This window comes from Dendropsophus ebraccatus, chromosome 7 (genome assembly GCF_027789765.1).
Source record: "Dendropsophus ebraccatus isolate aDenEbr1 chromosome 7, aDenEbr1.pat, whole genome shotgun sequence".
Taxonomy (NCBI): Eukaryota; Metazoa; Chordata; class Amphibia; order Anura; family Hylidae; genus Dendropsophus; species Dendropsophus ebraccatus.
In genome coordinates, this window is record NC_091460.1 from 118,044,981 (window position 1) to 118,060,080 (window position 15,100).

At 38.5% G+C, this 15,100-nt stretch overlaps 1 protein-coding gene across 1 annotated transcript in view; it reads left to right on the forward strand.

Moving 5' to 3' along the window:
* The window catches only part of NPFFR2 (neuropeptide FF receptor 2), a 98,349-nt gene that overhangs the window by 58,592 nt on the left and 24,657 nt on the right, over positions 1-15,100 (forward strand). The gene's annotated exons all lie outside the window — the stretch shown is intronic.

Here is a 15,100-nt window from a genome sequence, read left to right on the forward strand (position 1 = left end):
GGTTTTGGTTAAATACTGACCAGAATACTGTGTATGTGTGAACATAGCCTAAATCTTTTCTCTTAATAGCTTTGTCCAGCATAGCTCTGTTCAGCTTGATCCAGCTTTTTTGTCCTCTTTCAGTGTTTCCTGGTATCCTGACGTTTTGTTTCCTTCTGACTACCTGTTCTCATTTTGACTTTGTACCTCGCTGCCTTCTTGGTTCTGACCGCTGTCGTTTCCACGACTGCACCTTTGTCTTCCGTCATTGTACATTGCTTACACTCTCTGTTGCTGACCCAGCCCTCTCTGACCATTCTATTCTGTGTCCCATCTTTTTGTCTGTATTTTGTCTGCCCGTATTTTGTCCTCTCTTTTTTAAACCTGTTACTCATAAAGTTGGCTGTTGAAAAATAACGGCCATTATTTGTCGTTAAATGTCGATCGTCCAACAAAAATTTCAATGACATAGAACTTAAAATAACATTCTAATTCTACCATTTTACCATTTGTTTATTGGTTCTTGCCATGCACCTGTGATATTGGTTGCAATTATTAGGCTATGACGTTGTCGTCACTTGATTATTGTCATTACAAAAACAAAACAAAAAAACTAGAAGGTAGATGAAAGGGGTTGTTTATGAGCTAAGTCATAAGCAAATTAACACTGGAAGTTCAACCTCCAGTCTGAATAGGACTCAAAGGCTCAAAGATATTTCATGATACTATTGTTTATTCTATGGATGTTGTTAAAAATATTATTTATTCGTTTCGGATTCTTTACAGAAAAGACACTAATTATATTATGAACTCTGTCAGTGTTTTACTATTTACAGTTTTTACCGTCTTTCCTATTTTGCACCCTACTGCCACCTTTACTTTTCCATGCTCCCATTGTTAAAAACAATAAGTTACAGCTCAGCGCTCCCGACCGTTATCACAAATGTCCCTGACATGATGCTATACTTAAAACAGCCAATGCTAAATACACACACAGACATTTACTTTAACACAGCTTAGTAGTCTTTGCATATGCATGTAAAAGAGATAAAGGAGATATTTATGAGGAAACTAGATAATTCGCTCATGCTTCAGAAACTGGTGTTCAAATCATTATTTAAACATTTAGAGAAAATAGGACAATTGGGCAAGACCTGGCAACAACTGAGAACAAATGAGCCCCTATTACCTTGGGCGATGAGGGGGAGCAAGCAAGCTAGCATTTGCTTGGTCCTCGTTACCGGCGCTATTACACATGTCGGCAGTAATCGGCCCAGAGCTGGGGGCGCCGGCTGCTGTTGGGGGGGGGGGGGGGATGGCTGGGTTATGGCTGAATCTACTGCGCAGCCCATAGTAGATAGCGGCGGTCTGCAGCCACAGCTCCTATTCCGCGGAGCGACAGCAGCATATCACTGCTATTGGGATCGTTGATCTTTCAACGTTTTGAAAGATAAAGATCAACTGACATCGTGCATGTCAGCTGACCGTTGCCTTCTGTTACACAAGACGATTATTAGCTGTAAAGGCCAATATTGGCCAAATACGGCCGATAATCACTTGGTGTAATAGGGCCTTCAGTCTTGGAGGTGGAAGCTCTGTAGTCATGTTGGGACAGAAGCAACACTGTAACAGGGCACTGGGGGAGCGTGGACAGGTAAGTATAAGCAAGCACTTTATTGTTTTCTATATACCAGCAGTAATAAAAGTTACCTAACGCTGGACAACCATCTAAACAAAATGCATACCCATCCCATGCAATAATGCCGTACAAGTGACATTTTACTCTTGTTTTCTCCACAAAGGATATGCTATGAGTAATTATTCTTTTCCACTTCACTTCAAGTTTAGGTCTTAGGCACAGCTTTGACAAAATAAAACATAGCAAAACAATGTAGGTCATGTAGCTGATGATATAAACCTACGCATCTTCAGTGTTTTAATTTGTGTGTTTATTTTCAGCTTTAAACCTATTACAGAAAAGTGGGTTTTAATAAATTGAAATGAATTTAACCTCATATATCAATCATCAAACTTTCATGTATTAAAGTATATTATTCTATAACTTACATTTACTGCAATAGAATTCTGAGTTGCTGAGTACAAAACATTTATTTGTAAGATCACTCAATCTGACGCGATTAAATTATTGTGCAGGTAGAATGCTGTGCTATCTTATGAATTTACTGCTCACCTACTAGAAAATGTACCATGCGGTAGTGCTGCTAGCACCAGGCAGAAAGGGATAATAAAATTATTTATTTTTCCCACTTTGCCTTTAGCAATATTACAGCTGTCATTAAGAAGGTTTTCTATACCGTCTCACCTCTCAACTATAGAATAACACTGCAATATAACATCACTTCCTTTTTGGCAATGACCTGGACCCCCCATGATACTCAGCATAAAGGGGGTCATAGTGTTGTAGTCTCTGCACAGTGGGAAGCCAGGAGCCAGGAACAATAAGGTAAAAACCTGTGAAGTAGCTATCTATTGGCAAGATAGATGATATGTATTTGACAAGGATTCAACCACTGGGACCCTTTTGGTTAAGAAAAAAGGGTCTCTATTCCCACAAGTGGATGGAGCATCAGTGCACATTCTCAGCCACAGCTACATTTATTTATTATGGGACTGCCAAAGTTAGTTGATCACTGTGCGATATTTAGCAGTTCAATAGCGAGGGGAAAAAGGGAAAAAGGGTGGTTGAGTATATCTGATGCTGCTCAATCTATTTGTAGGACAGGAAATCCTGTTTTCATGATCAATTGGATCCCTGTTGATCATATACTTAGCACTTATCCTTATTGTGTTCTCAGGTTCAGTCACATGACCACTTTGCGTGTGTTTTCATTACTTCCTGTGATGTCACGTTCCCTTTCTGTTTCCTGTTCCTGCCAGAGATGGAACAGTGAGTCATCAGGTGGGTGGGGTTATTCATTCAAATTTCATTAGCCCCACCCCTGTAGGAGGAGATAACACCTGAGCCCAGTAGCAGAAGCTGATAGAGGAGAGCAGGAGCTGATAGCTATGTTGTGGGAGGCACAGAGGTTAGCCATGTTGTGGGGGGCACAGAGGTTAGCCATGTTGTGGATGGCACAGAGGTTAGCCATGTTGTAGGGGGCACAGAGGTTAGCCATGTTGTGGGTGGCTCCGAAGTTAGCCATGTTGTGGAGGGCACAGAGGTTAGCCATGTTGTTGGGGGCTCAGAGGTTAGTCCAGAGCTTGGAGGGCACATTATGGCAAGGCATAGAGGAGATGTGACCTCCTTCAGCAAGCAGGTATAAAAAGTGGTGAGAGGAAATTTATACTGGCTAAGAGCTGGTTTAGGTTTCTGTGACGGTGCGAAGCAGCCTCAGATTTGTTGAGAAGCCTCTGTCATGTGACATGGGGCACAGGGGGAGGGATTAGTTAAGACTGGGGTACACCAAATGTTTTGTGTTGACCTATAATGTTAATATTCTGTTGCATATGTAGATTTGTTTCATTTTTGCAGGATGTGATTTGGACTGTAATTAGAGATGAGTGAACCGGGTTCGGGTTTGAGTCGATCCGAACCCGAATGTTCGGTATTTGATTAGCTGGGGCTGCAGAACCTGGATAAAGCTCTAAGGTTGTCTGGAAAACATGGATACAGCCAATGACAATATCCATGTTTTCCACATAGCCTTAGGGCTTTATCCAACTTCAGCAGCCACCGCTAATCAAATGCCGAAAGTTCGGGTTCGGATCGACTCGAGCATGCTCGAGGTTCACTCATCTCTAACTGTAATGTGATTTTGCAGGGTTTGTAGATTTATTTGATAATATTTGGGGGGGGGGGGTAAATTGGACTTATTGATCAATTTTGCAAAAGGATTTTTTTTTCCTTTTGTCACTTTTGGAATTCCCCACAAAATATCTAGGTTTTAATTTTATAAGTTATTAGTAGGCTCTCTAGCATACCCCCTTAGAGTGACTAAATCAATATATTTGGTATTAAGTGAATCAATATATATTATCATGTAAAGCAGTATGACGTTGTTATAGTAGTATTCAGATGCAAAAGATAATAGCAGTGGTAGTACTACTATTATCTTTTGCATCTATATACTACTATAACAACGTCATACTGCTTTACATGACGTATATATTGATCTTCTTAAAGGGGAACATATATATTGATTTGCTTAAAGGGGAACTCCGGGTAAAGGTTAAAAATTGAAACTTCTGCAGAAGCATTTACTGTAGCATTGCTTACCTGTCTATACCAGTTTTGAAACTACCAAAAATCCATTTGTTTGGGGGGGGGGGTTGCTCTGTATTGTGTTTCTGTTCTTCCTGGTTTAGCATTTCCCAGAATGCAATGCTTTCCCTCAGCTAACCATTACAGCCCCCACCCATTACAATCAGAAAAATTAGTCCTGCACCTGCTTCTGGCTGGTCTGAGATAGTGAATCAGTCAGGGGATTGGGTTATCCAGCCAAGCTTCCTGTGAGATCACGCCCTGCCCCCTGACTGCATCATTAGCAAACACACACAATGTGAGACAGAGGCATGGAATATTTGTCTCCTAGGAGGGACAGCAGATGGAATATTTGTCTCCTAGGAGGGATAGCAGAAGGAACGAACTTTGTGGATTTGCACAGGGGCCATTTTTTTTTCACTTCCTGGATTTCTATCAGCTACCAGTGTGGCAGAACCGTACAGATAAAGTAATACATTGTATAGACACATCTATATAACTTTTAATGTACTTTTAAGAGAAAACAAGTTTTTCTTATCTGGAGTTCCCCTTTAATACCAAATATATTAATCTAGTCACTCTAAGGGGGTTATGCTAGAGAGCCTACTAATAACTGATATACTTACTGGTCTTTTGGTGCCAACCAAGTAGTTCACTCGCTATACACCCACACCGCCAGTTGTACTACTAGGTAGAGTTCTTACTATCTAGTCTTCTCCAAGGTTTTAATTTTACTGTTCAGGCTATCATGATCACAAATTTGGAGCTATTGTTTGAGAGGAAGCGTGTGTGCGCAAAACATGTATGGAAAACGATCGACACCCATTTGTCTTTGCACCTCTGTACACTGACTGAATAATGGAATAAACGTTATACTTGCATTACGCTTTGGTGAGTGCCACATCTTTTTTTGGGGGAGAGTTTAATTACATGGACACTTTCCTTGAGGCTATGTTCCCACTATGGGACACCCCATCCTAAATCGGGGTTATATGACGGATGCTAATAATGATCATGACATAATGATATTCCCATTATGTTCAACGTATCAGTTTTTAATTGGTTACTTTTAACGGACAGAAAAACTTAGTCAACACTACTTTTGTGTCCGTTAAAAAAACACATTCATTTTGATCCGTTTTTTTTTATAATGGAAGTCAATAAAAAAAATGGATCCAAACATTTGCATCTGTTTTTGCATCAGTTTTTTTCCATAAAATGCATACGTTAAATGGATTGCAAAAACGCAGTGTGAACTCCATCACACACTGCTTTCTCTGACTGCATTATTAGTTGATAGTGCCTATTATTAGAGGTAAGTATGATGACCCCCTTCCTCGGTCAGTCAGTGCAAATCCCTTCTTCTTGGCACAGCAAATCTGCAAGGGATTATTTTCTTTTTCTGAGTATGTCATTGGGATATACTGTATTTTAGTAGAACAGGCAACAAACCGTATCAAATGTTTGCAAATTTTTATTTTTTCAGTTCCTGGGTGAAACACACAGCTATAAAAAGACCTCACATACATTCATTAAAGGTTAACCGTGTGACCAAGTGGAAAAGCTCTATCAGATAATATTTGGAACTGTGTCTATAAAGGATTTTATTCAGCGAGGTATAAAAGTGGTACATCAATTCCCCTAGATATTTTCAACTTCAATGGTTCAGTTCAGCTAAGAGCTAGAAATGTTTCTCTGAATTTATAGCTTTGATGTTACTGAAATTTCTTTAGTCCAAACTGCTTTTGAATGGTTTTCCACATTTAGTTGTCATGTTGAGTCACAAAAAATAATAAAAAATAAAATATTTGCGAAAGTATATAAAGAAAGTATGCTTACCCATCCCTGTGCCCCCACATCGCTGCATCTCCTTGATCCACTGCCGGAAATCATTTTACTCCAGCTTCCTGGTTCGTCACAACTCGAGCCGGCTGATAGATAGATTGCTTGCTTAGCCAGTCAGTGACTGCAGCAGTGTTACGCCCCAGTCACTGACTGGCTGAGCAGGCAATCCATCAGCTAGGTCATGATGTTGTAAGAGGAAGAGCTGGATGAGGCCAGCAGAGGTGTGGAAGCGGTAATATGGTGCTGCGGGGGCACAGGGATGGGTAAGTATATTTTCTCTATTAGCTACCACCCCTGCCTGTACAAGATTTTTAATTTTTGCTGGACTTTTTCTTTTTTTAAAGACAAAATTAATGTCTATGCAATGGAAATTTGTATTATTATTATTATTATTATTATTATTATTGGTAAACTGATGGTACCTGGTAGTGACCAGCTTAAAAAATTGTATTAACAGATTTCTTATGCTTTTGAAAATGAAAAGGTTGAATATTTCTTTCTTTTAATAGCAGATGTGTGCCAGTGTTTATACAGAAACAGACACAGCAGTATAAAAAGGTCTAAAAATTACCCTTTTTTTTGTATTGGCAACAGGTTTTTCACTTGGAAAGTAAAGTCAAAAAGGCTTTTCAAAAGCTATATATGTGTATATATATATATATATATATATATATATATATATATATATATACACAGTATATATCTATATATATATATATAATGAATAGTCTTCAGCACTCCAAGGGGTAGGTGAGGTGTAACTTTATTCCATCAACTCGAAAACATCAGAATAGTGATAACATGCAGCACAGACGCAACGTTTCGATAGCCTTTACGCTGCAGATTATTCATCATTTTTTATATCTGTACCCGTGGTTGGGGAATTTGCTGGCACCAACTGATGCTACCAAGTAGTGCTGCTCTGATATCCTACCATATATATATATATATATATATATATATATATATATATATATACAGCATTTTTGCAGCAAATTGTATGATCACTGTAAAATATATTTTGGTTGCAATTTTGTATGATATCAATGCAAAATTAGCGCCATTTAGCAATTTGCGGCAAAATCCTTGTAAAAATTCATAATTAACAGAAAATAAATGTGAGTTTTTACCCTCTTTTCCTGCTATGGATGTGACAGCATTATCTATGCCTTGTCATCTTTTTTAAGCTGTTATTAAAGGAAGCTCTTGTCCTTGTTATGCCAGAAGCAATCTTATTTTTCCATTGCAACTCTGTATTTAATGTAACCTTGGTCAGCTGCTCTCTATAAATAAAATCCACACATTTTAACAGTGTAAATTTAATGTTTTCGTTTTGTTCTGGGGCTAATAGCTTCAATTCACTACTTCTGTTAACCATGTTATATTGAGTGTGGATATATATATATATATATAAGCAAATACAACCATTTTATGGTGATAGATGGTGTCAACCCAGTGTCATACCTGTCGGGTGCTGGCTACTATCCACAGACAACATCTATCGGTAATAAGACTTTGGAGATCCCTCTGATGTCTGTAATTTACCTGTTTAGGTGATGTGATCAGTAGTGATCCCATGGCTTTGAGTGATTTGTTATTTAGCCGAGTGCCAGCAATAAAGAAAAATCTGGAAAATTCTGCTTTATTTGAGGAAGTTATGCAATTTATATAGTCATGATATACAGATATAATCACATATGTATAATTATCAAAGATGATTGGATAGATGTATACTGTACTTGAACATATTTGGTATAAAATGCATAGTCAGGATATATAGAAATATAAGGCACTTTTCTTGTTTCTGCTTAGTAAGGTTCTAGGTATTGTCCCTTGGCAAGCTGGCAATGTCTCTACATACATATAGGAACTAGGAAACTTCTGTACGTAGACTCCATCTTGCATAAGTAGAAGTTTCAGCTACAAACTAGTATGATAATATGATGATCTTTTAAGGAAGAATATAATGTGTTTCATATGAAGATTACAACGATTTTATGTCATCTATGATCATTACCTTGACATTCGTGGCATTTAAAAAGTTTTGCCGGTTGCGATTGGTGACACAATGGAGCAATTGGTACCGCCACATGATAATCACAGGGAGCTGTCCGGCTAGCATAGCAGCCCAAGGCTTTGCTGATAGAGACTTTATTAGCAAAGCACCAACCTAATAGATAAATACAACACATATGAATTTCATTGATCTATGTAAGCAATCAAATAACATTATATGGTTAAATAAAAGAAAATAAAAAAGCATACCAGCAAAAAATACAACTTGTGTTGCAAAAAAAGAAGCCCCCAGATGGTTCTGTCAGTGGGAAGGAAAGCCGTTTTATGCTTTAGTCCAAGTCAAAAATCAAAATTTGTGGGATCAAGAAGGTGTTAAACTGAGCTCCTGGGCCCCATTGCTAAATCTGTAACACGACCACTGTCTACCTTTCATGATATTGTTTTTTTCTTATGTAGCGAAGCTGCCTTTGGGCTGATTGGGCTGCCATTCTTAGCCTGCTCAGCCAATGACTGGCCACAACGCTGTCCTATCTCAGTCAGTGATTGACTGAGTGGGCTGGAGGTGGCTGCAAAAACCAAGGGACGCGAGAGACCCATAGGAGCACACTGGGGGAGCGCGGACAGATAAGCATAGGCTCTTTTTTTTATTTATTAAAATGTGCGGCCATCATCTTTACAAACTCGATATGAAACTTTGCAAAAATTTTGGTTCCTAACGAATTTTGATTAGTAATGTTCGGTTCGCTCACCTTTAGTTTGGATTCATAAAGAGTTTCAGCAGCTAACCTGTATATCTAGAATCTTGATTATTCATTGCTCTAGAAATCTACAGGGTAGAAAGAGACCGATAAACTATGAAAAGTCCGAGCTCTTATGATGTAACTTTTTCCATTTTATTGTAGTAACATGAAATGTTAATCAATATTTCATCATATTAATCCTCTGCGATAAAATTTGATGCAAATGTCACAGCTGTGATGAACTGAATTTTGTCAATTCATAGCGGATTAAATCTAATTATTATCATGCCATATAAAGTGTGTGCTGAATTACGATGTGCTAGTCATTTTGCCAATAGTTTAATATGAATTATACCTTGTAGACTGATGATTAAGCAGTTTTCTTTGTACATTATATCATTTGTCATTGCAGGATAATTTTGCTGGTTTCATTTTCTGCCCTTCGGTCGTTGGCAGAAATAGATTGATAACTGGTAATTTTTTCAATGACTCAGGGCTTTGGCTGAATATGAAAGTGTCAGCAGCGTATTTAGTATTGGCTGATGTTGCCCTATTAGACCCACACCCGCATTAGTATTTTCTTTATGGTGAGAATAACCATGTGACTCTGGTTTTCTTCATACTTATATATTAGGTTATAGATTAGTCATTAGTGAACTCCCATTTTTCTATCCGACATTTCCAGTGTATAGAAGGGAAGCATCAGCCTCAGTTTATGAATGCCTGTCTACTTGAATCCTACATATAATTGTACTTATTGGGGAAAGAACACATGGGTTATGGTCCGTTTACACGTTCAAATTTTCGTGATAACGATCGCATCTGAGAAATAATCGGCTTGTGTAAACACATCTAATGATCAAGCGACGAGCGAGAAATCGTTCATTGTGGTCTTTCAACATGTTCTTAAATCGTCGTTGGTCGTTAGCTGAATATTTACAGATCGCTTAGTCTAAACAGTCTTTCAAAGATTCATCCAATTGTGTGAGATGGCCTTAAGTGAACTTAAAACAATCGTAAAAACAATTTTTTTCAATGATTTATTGCTTTGTCTAAACACTGATCTGTTAGATGATCAATTGGGTGATTTATCTCTCCATCTAAAGGGACCATTAGACAGACTTAGAGCCCTATTACACAGGACCATTATCGTGCGGAAAATCGTTATATCTTTCAAATTCAAATGATAATCGTTTAACGTAATTGCAGGCAACAATCGAAAAATCGTTCATGTGTCGTTTATAGTTCATTTAAATCTGACCCTAAAATTATTGTTACTCTTTCACTAATAGTTCACTAATCGTTCAGTGTAATTCCACACAACACAACGCCTATCTTTCTGTGTAATATGGTGAACAATTTCAGGTTAATGATAAACTACCTCATTTACGATCGTTAATTCTTAAAAATCGCTTTGTCTAATAGGACCCTTAGGCTGTGTTCCCACAAGGTATTTTTTTGGCCAATTAACAGTTGTAATTTGAATAAATTGGTCGCATTTTGGTGCCAAAATTATGTCTGTCCAGAAAAAAAACGGTTGCAAAACGGCTAGGAGAAAAAACATTGTGGAAACATAGCCTTTATATGTGTCAGCTATATATTTGCAAAATTAATAAAACAAAGATATATTGCTGCAATAACCCACAGACTAAATATAATTTATACAATTTATACTGCATGTAAAGTCCGCCCCCCCCCCAAAAAAAAAAAGATAACTTTATAAACACAGAATTAGTATTTTTTCCTGTTAAAATAATACTGATAAAGAGATCTGATAAAAAGTCCACCAAATAAGACCATAAAAAGACCTCCAAAAAAAGAACATATATTTTATTCTGCAAAGGCCTTACACAACTCAATCAAGTTAAAAAAAAAAAAAAGGCTGTCAGAATATAGCAGCAAAAAACTGTTTGTTTTTTATTGTTCTTTCTTTTCTTTTGAATCTTACAGAGGAATGCAATAAGTATAATTTCTGACATATCCAGAGGATAGATAAGTGAGGGGTGAGGGAGTAACTGCTATAATCCTGACCAATTACAAATATTGGGGTCCTGAGTGCCTTTGGAAATGAAAAAGTAACATGCATACTAGACCGCTGCTTTATTTATACACTATGGGACTGCTCAAGATAGACGAATGCTGCTATTCTTGTCAGACCCATAGAGTTTGAATAGAGTGGAAGTGAAAATATACAATGTTGCCAACTTGAAAAGGGGCACTCTGAAGAACTGCCTGTCCGTAGAAAGATCCCTACCTACATTTATGGGCAAGCTGCATCATATGCTGAACTGAATGACATACTTGTGGAAAAGTTGCTATTCTTACTTACTGAGTTCCATTATAAATTACTAGTGCCTAACTTACACCTAAGTGAAGTCCTTGAGGGTCCTATTTATTACAAAATAGGGTCACTTGTGAGTGGTTCCATCTGTACTGATACTTAAACAGTAGAGATGAGCAAACATGCTCGGACGAGCTTGGTATTCGTTCGAGTATTAGGGTACTCAATGGTGCTCATTACTCGGACGAGCATCTTCCTCTTCCTGCATGTTTGGCGGCTTTTTTTTTCAGCCAATCATTATGCAGGAGAGTCTTTGGGAGCTCTTAGCATCACGTGGGAACCCTACATGTTGTTAGCAGCGATTGGCTGGCCAGATCAGATGACCGGGGCATATAAGAATCAGGTCCCGCGATGCTCGCTTCAGACGCAGGCTGGATAAGCTTAGGGAGAGTGTTAAGGAGGGAAAATGTGTGTCTGTTAGGCAGGAATCATCCACAAAGAACCTAACTGTCCTTCTAAGAGCTACAACTACATTTTTTTGGCCTCTTCTTGACTGCAGGCTGGGATTGCCATCTTGGCTGCACACTGTGCAGAGTGACAGGTACAGAAAGGGAACAGCACGTGGTCCACATAGACTCCAAAGAAGGTGCCCAAAGTCCTCTCAGTACTCATTTTTGCTGCTGCTGTACCTTGGCTTACTGGGATCTGTAGTGAAGCTCCACCTATCCTGGCTGTGCAGTGTGCAGTGTAACGGGTGCTCTAAAACAAACATCCCCTGGTACCTGGTACACACAGACTCCATAGACTACACCAAAAGTGCTCCCAGTTGCACCTAGTTGGGTGCTTTACTAACACGTGTCAGCACATGTGCCTTGCCCATCTTGGTCTGGGTCAGCAAAATTGTATTAAGGGGCATCACCCGGCTGTTGCCCATAATTTGGCATGATGTTGAAATTAGCCAGCCCCAGAAGCGTCCATGCATGCTACCCCCTGCTGTTTCCTGTCCATTTCCGTGTTGTTTCCATCATTTTCTGAGGTTTCCAGGTTTTCACGCAACCTTCTCTGTGCAGAGCTTTGGTCCCCTGCAAAAATGCTAGAGTTTCCCATTGACTTCAATGGGGTTAGTTACTCGAAACAAGCACCCGAGCATCGGGAAATATTTGTCTCGAGTATCGAGCACCCGTGCATTTTAGTACTCGCTCATCTCTATTAAACAGTAGTCTATGGTCACATATGAGATACTGCCATACTCAGTAAAATTGATGAAGAAAAATGGTATTGTGATATAAGCTTCTTTACTAAAATCAAAAGATTTGTTCTCCTGTACATAAATGTATGTGGTACACATCTGATTTTACCTTCTTTGCTTCGTGACTCCACCCCTTTAATTGTTGTCCAGTGATTTGGTACCCAAGTGCTCAGTGCTCAGCAGAATGCATTTCTCCAAAAATAGCCACGCAATCTTGGCAGAATTATCATTGTTACATTGCCCGGCAATCACATTCGTGATTGAAATTGTGTGAACACAGCCTTAGGTACAAGCTCATGATTTCCAGATGGCTGACATTCTAAGGATGTGTTTCCAAATTTCCCTTTCACATCTGCAGAGAAAACGCAATGAAATCAAAAGAAAAGAAAGCATGTAATTTTAGATAAGAAGGAACTGACGAAACATGATTTAGCATCAGTCTTTCTTTATTATAAACCATCTGACCAAGCTTAGTATACTGATTCCACTGCAGCCCAGACAGACAGTTTAAGGCTATGTTCACACAAGGTACTGTACGTGCAATGGCTGTGTTTGGCACTCAAAAACAATGTCTATTGTAGTGAGTGTCAAACAACAGTCATTGTTGCACTAAAAATTAATTGAAATTAATGCACAACGGTCGGAAATAATTGACATGTTGATTATTTCCATGACCAAAGCAAAGAACGTCCATTGTTCAATACACAGTGTGAACAATGTCTATCGTTTGCTTTGACTTCAATGAAAAACATTTCGTATGACAAGAACGGCCGTTGATTTAATTGCAAACAACGACCATTCTTATAGTAAAAAATACATTGTGTGAACATAATTACACACAAGGTTTGAGATAAGGGGAACGGGGTAATCTCACAACTCAGGCTGCAGTACCACCCTGCACCACCAGATGTCACCTTATCGAAAAAACAACCCACACTAAAATTTATACAGACAAACATTGGGTTTTAGTTTTTTAAAAAATATATATGATTTTTATTATGTATACATTGGTACCAAATACAGAATATTTCTCATTAGAAAAAAGTTTAAAAATGACCACAATAAAAAGTATAATACCATAAAAAACTGGTGTCAGCAGATATACATCATCATGGAAGGTGCAGCTATGATAATCTCTTTTAATTATAGTCCTCTGCCTCAATATGTCACACAGGGGTATATATGTATCTAGGGACTAAAAGATCTCCTAGTCTCCCATATGCTTACATACAATTTGCAAGAGGTATACAATCAGCTATTATTATCTTCTGATTCTATTGCACTCACCCATGCTGCCAGAACACCAGAGAACATAGCCTAAAGGGGTATTCCAAGACTAAAGTAAGAGTTTGCGGGGAATCCGACTTCCATACCTCCTCCCATCTCCATATTGGCCTGCGGTTCCCTTGTTTTGAATAGAGCCATGGGTACGGCACGTGACCCACAGTTCTAATTATGCCCATGGAGCCATCAGAAAGAGCTGAGTGCTGTACTCGGCTTTCTCCGGCTGCTCCATTCATCCTCTATGGAGGCGCCGGAGAGAGCCAAGTACAGCACTGAGCTGTTTCCGACAGCTCCATAGGAATGAATAGAGCTGCGGGTCACGTGCAGGACCAGGGGCTGTATTCATAACACGAGAGCCGGGGGCGGTTACTGAGATCTCTGGGGGGCACAGAGGTCAGACCCCCTTGAATCTATTAGTAGCCCACTTATTTTATCTTAAATTACCCCTTTAAGCCATGTTTCCACCTTTGCATTTTTGATGACTTTCTTTGTTACATAATCAGAAGCTAAGCTGTCTTGTCTGCGTTTAGCAATGTGATCAGTAAATAAAGACAATTACAAAATCATGTTTTGCCAGCTGCTGCTTATCAAGCTCAATCTAAAAATCTTTCTTTCATTCATTCTTTTTTTTTTCTTTTTTTTTTTGTGCTTTTTATCTGCAATTCTCAAATTCAAATGTGGGATCAAAAAGCTACTTGCTGTTCTGTGGTCTAATATATTACAGTGTGATGTTCCTGGAGAGCTAATGCCTTTGACATTTTCTGCATCTCTTCAGTATTTTTTTCTTTTTACTTTAATAACATAAAAGTGTGTTAACTACCACACTGTAGGAGTCTACATAATTCATGCACATATTTTGGTTAGCTGTTTAGGTCATTTCAACCTGAAATCTCTCGGTAGACACATCTAAGCTACAAACTCTAAGAAGACATGAATAAACAAGATAAGATAAAAATCTGCTAATGAATTCTTTATTAATATATTCAAAGTAATGGGTGCAAAAAGAACCCTAAATATATACACTTAAAAGGAAAACATTTGAAGCAGAAATGACGGAACTGATAATTTTGGGCAAATATGTGATAAGGCAACAGAAGGTGCTAGCCACAGGAGACTCTACAAAGTATTTTTTTAATTGAAAACAGAATACATTTTTTTAAGGTTCATTTAACTTCCAAAATTTCTGATTAGAGATGAACGAACCGTGTTCGAGTCGATCCGAACCCGGACGTTCGGTATTTGATTAGCGGGGGCTGCAGAACTTGGATAAAGCTCTAAGGTTGTCTGGAAAACATGGATACAGCCAATGACTATATCCATGATTTCCAGATAGCCTTAGGGCTTTATCCAAGTTCAGCAGCCACCGCTAATCAAATGCTGAAAATTCGGCTTCGGATCAACTCGAGCATGCTCGTGGTTCGCTCATCTCTACTTCTGATCAGACAGAGTGTGGGTCAATATTATAATTATAATTTTTTTTTTTT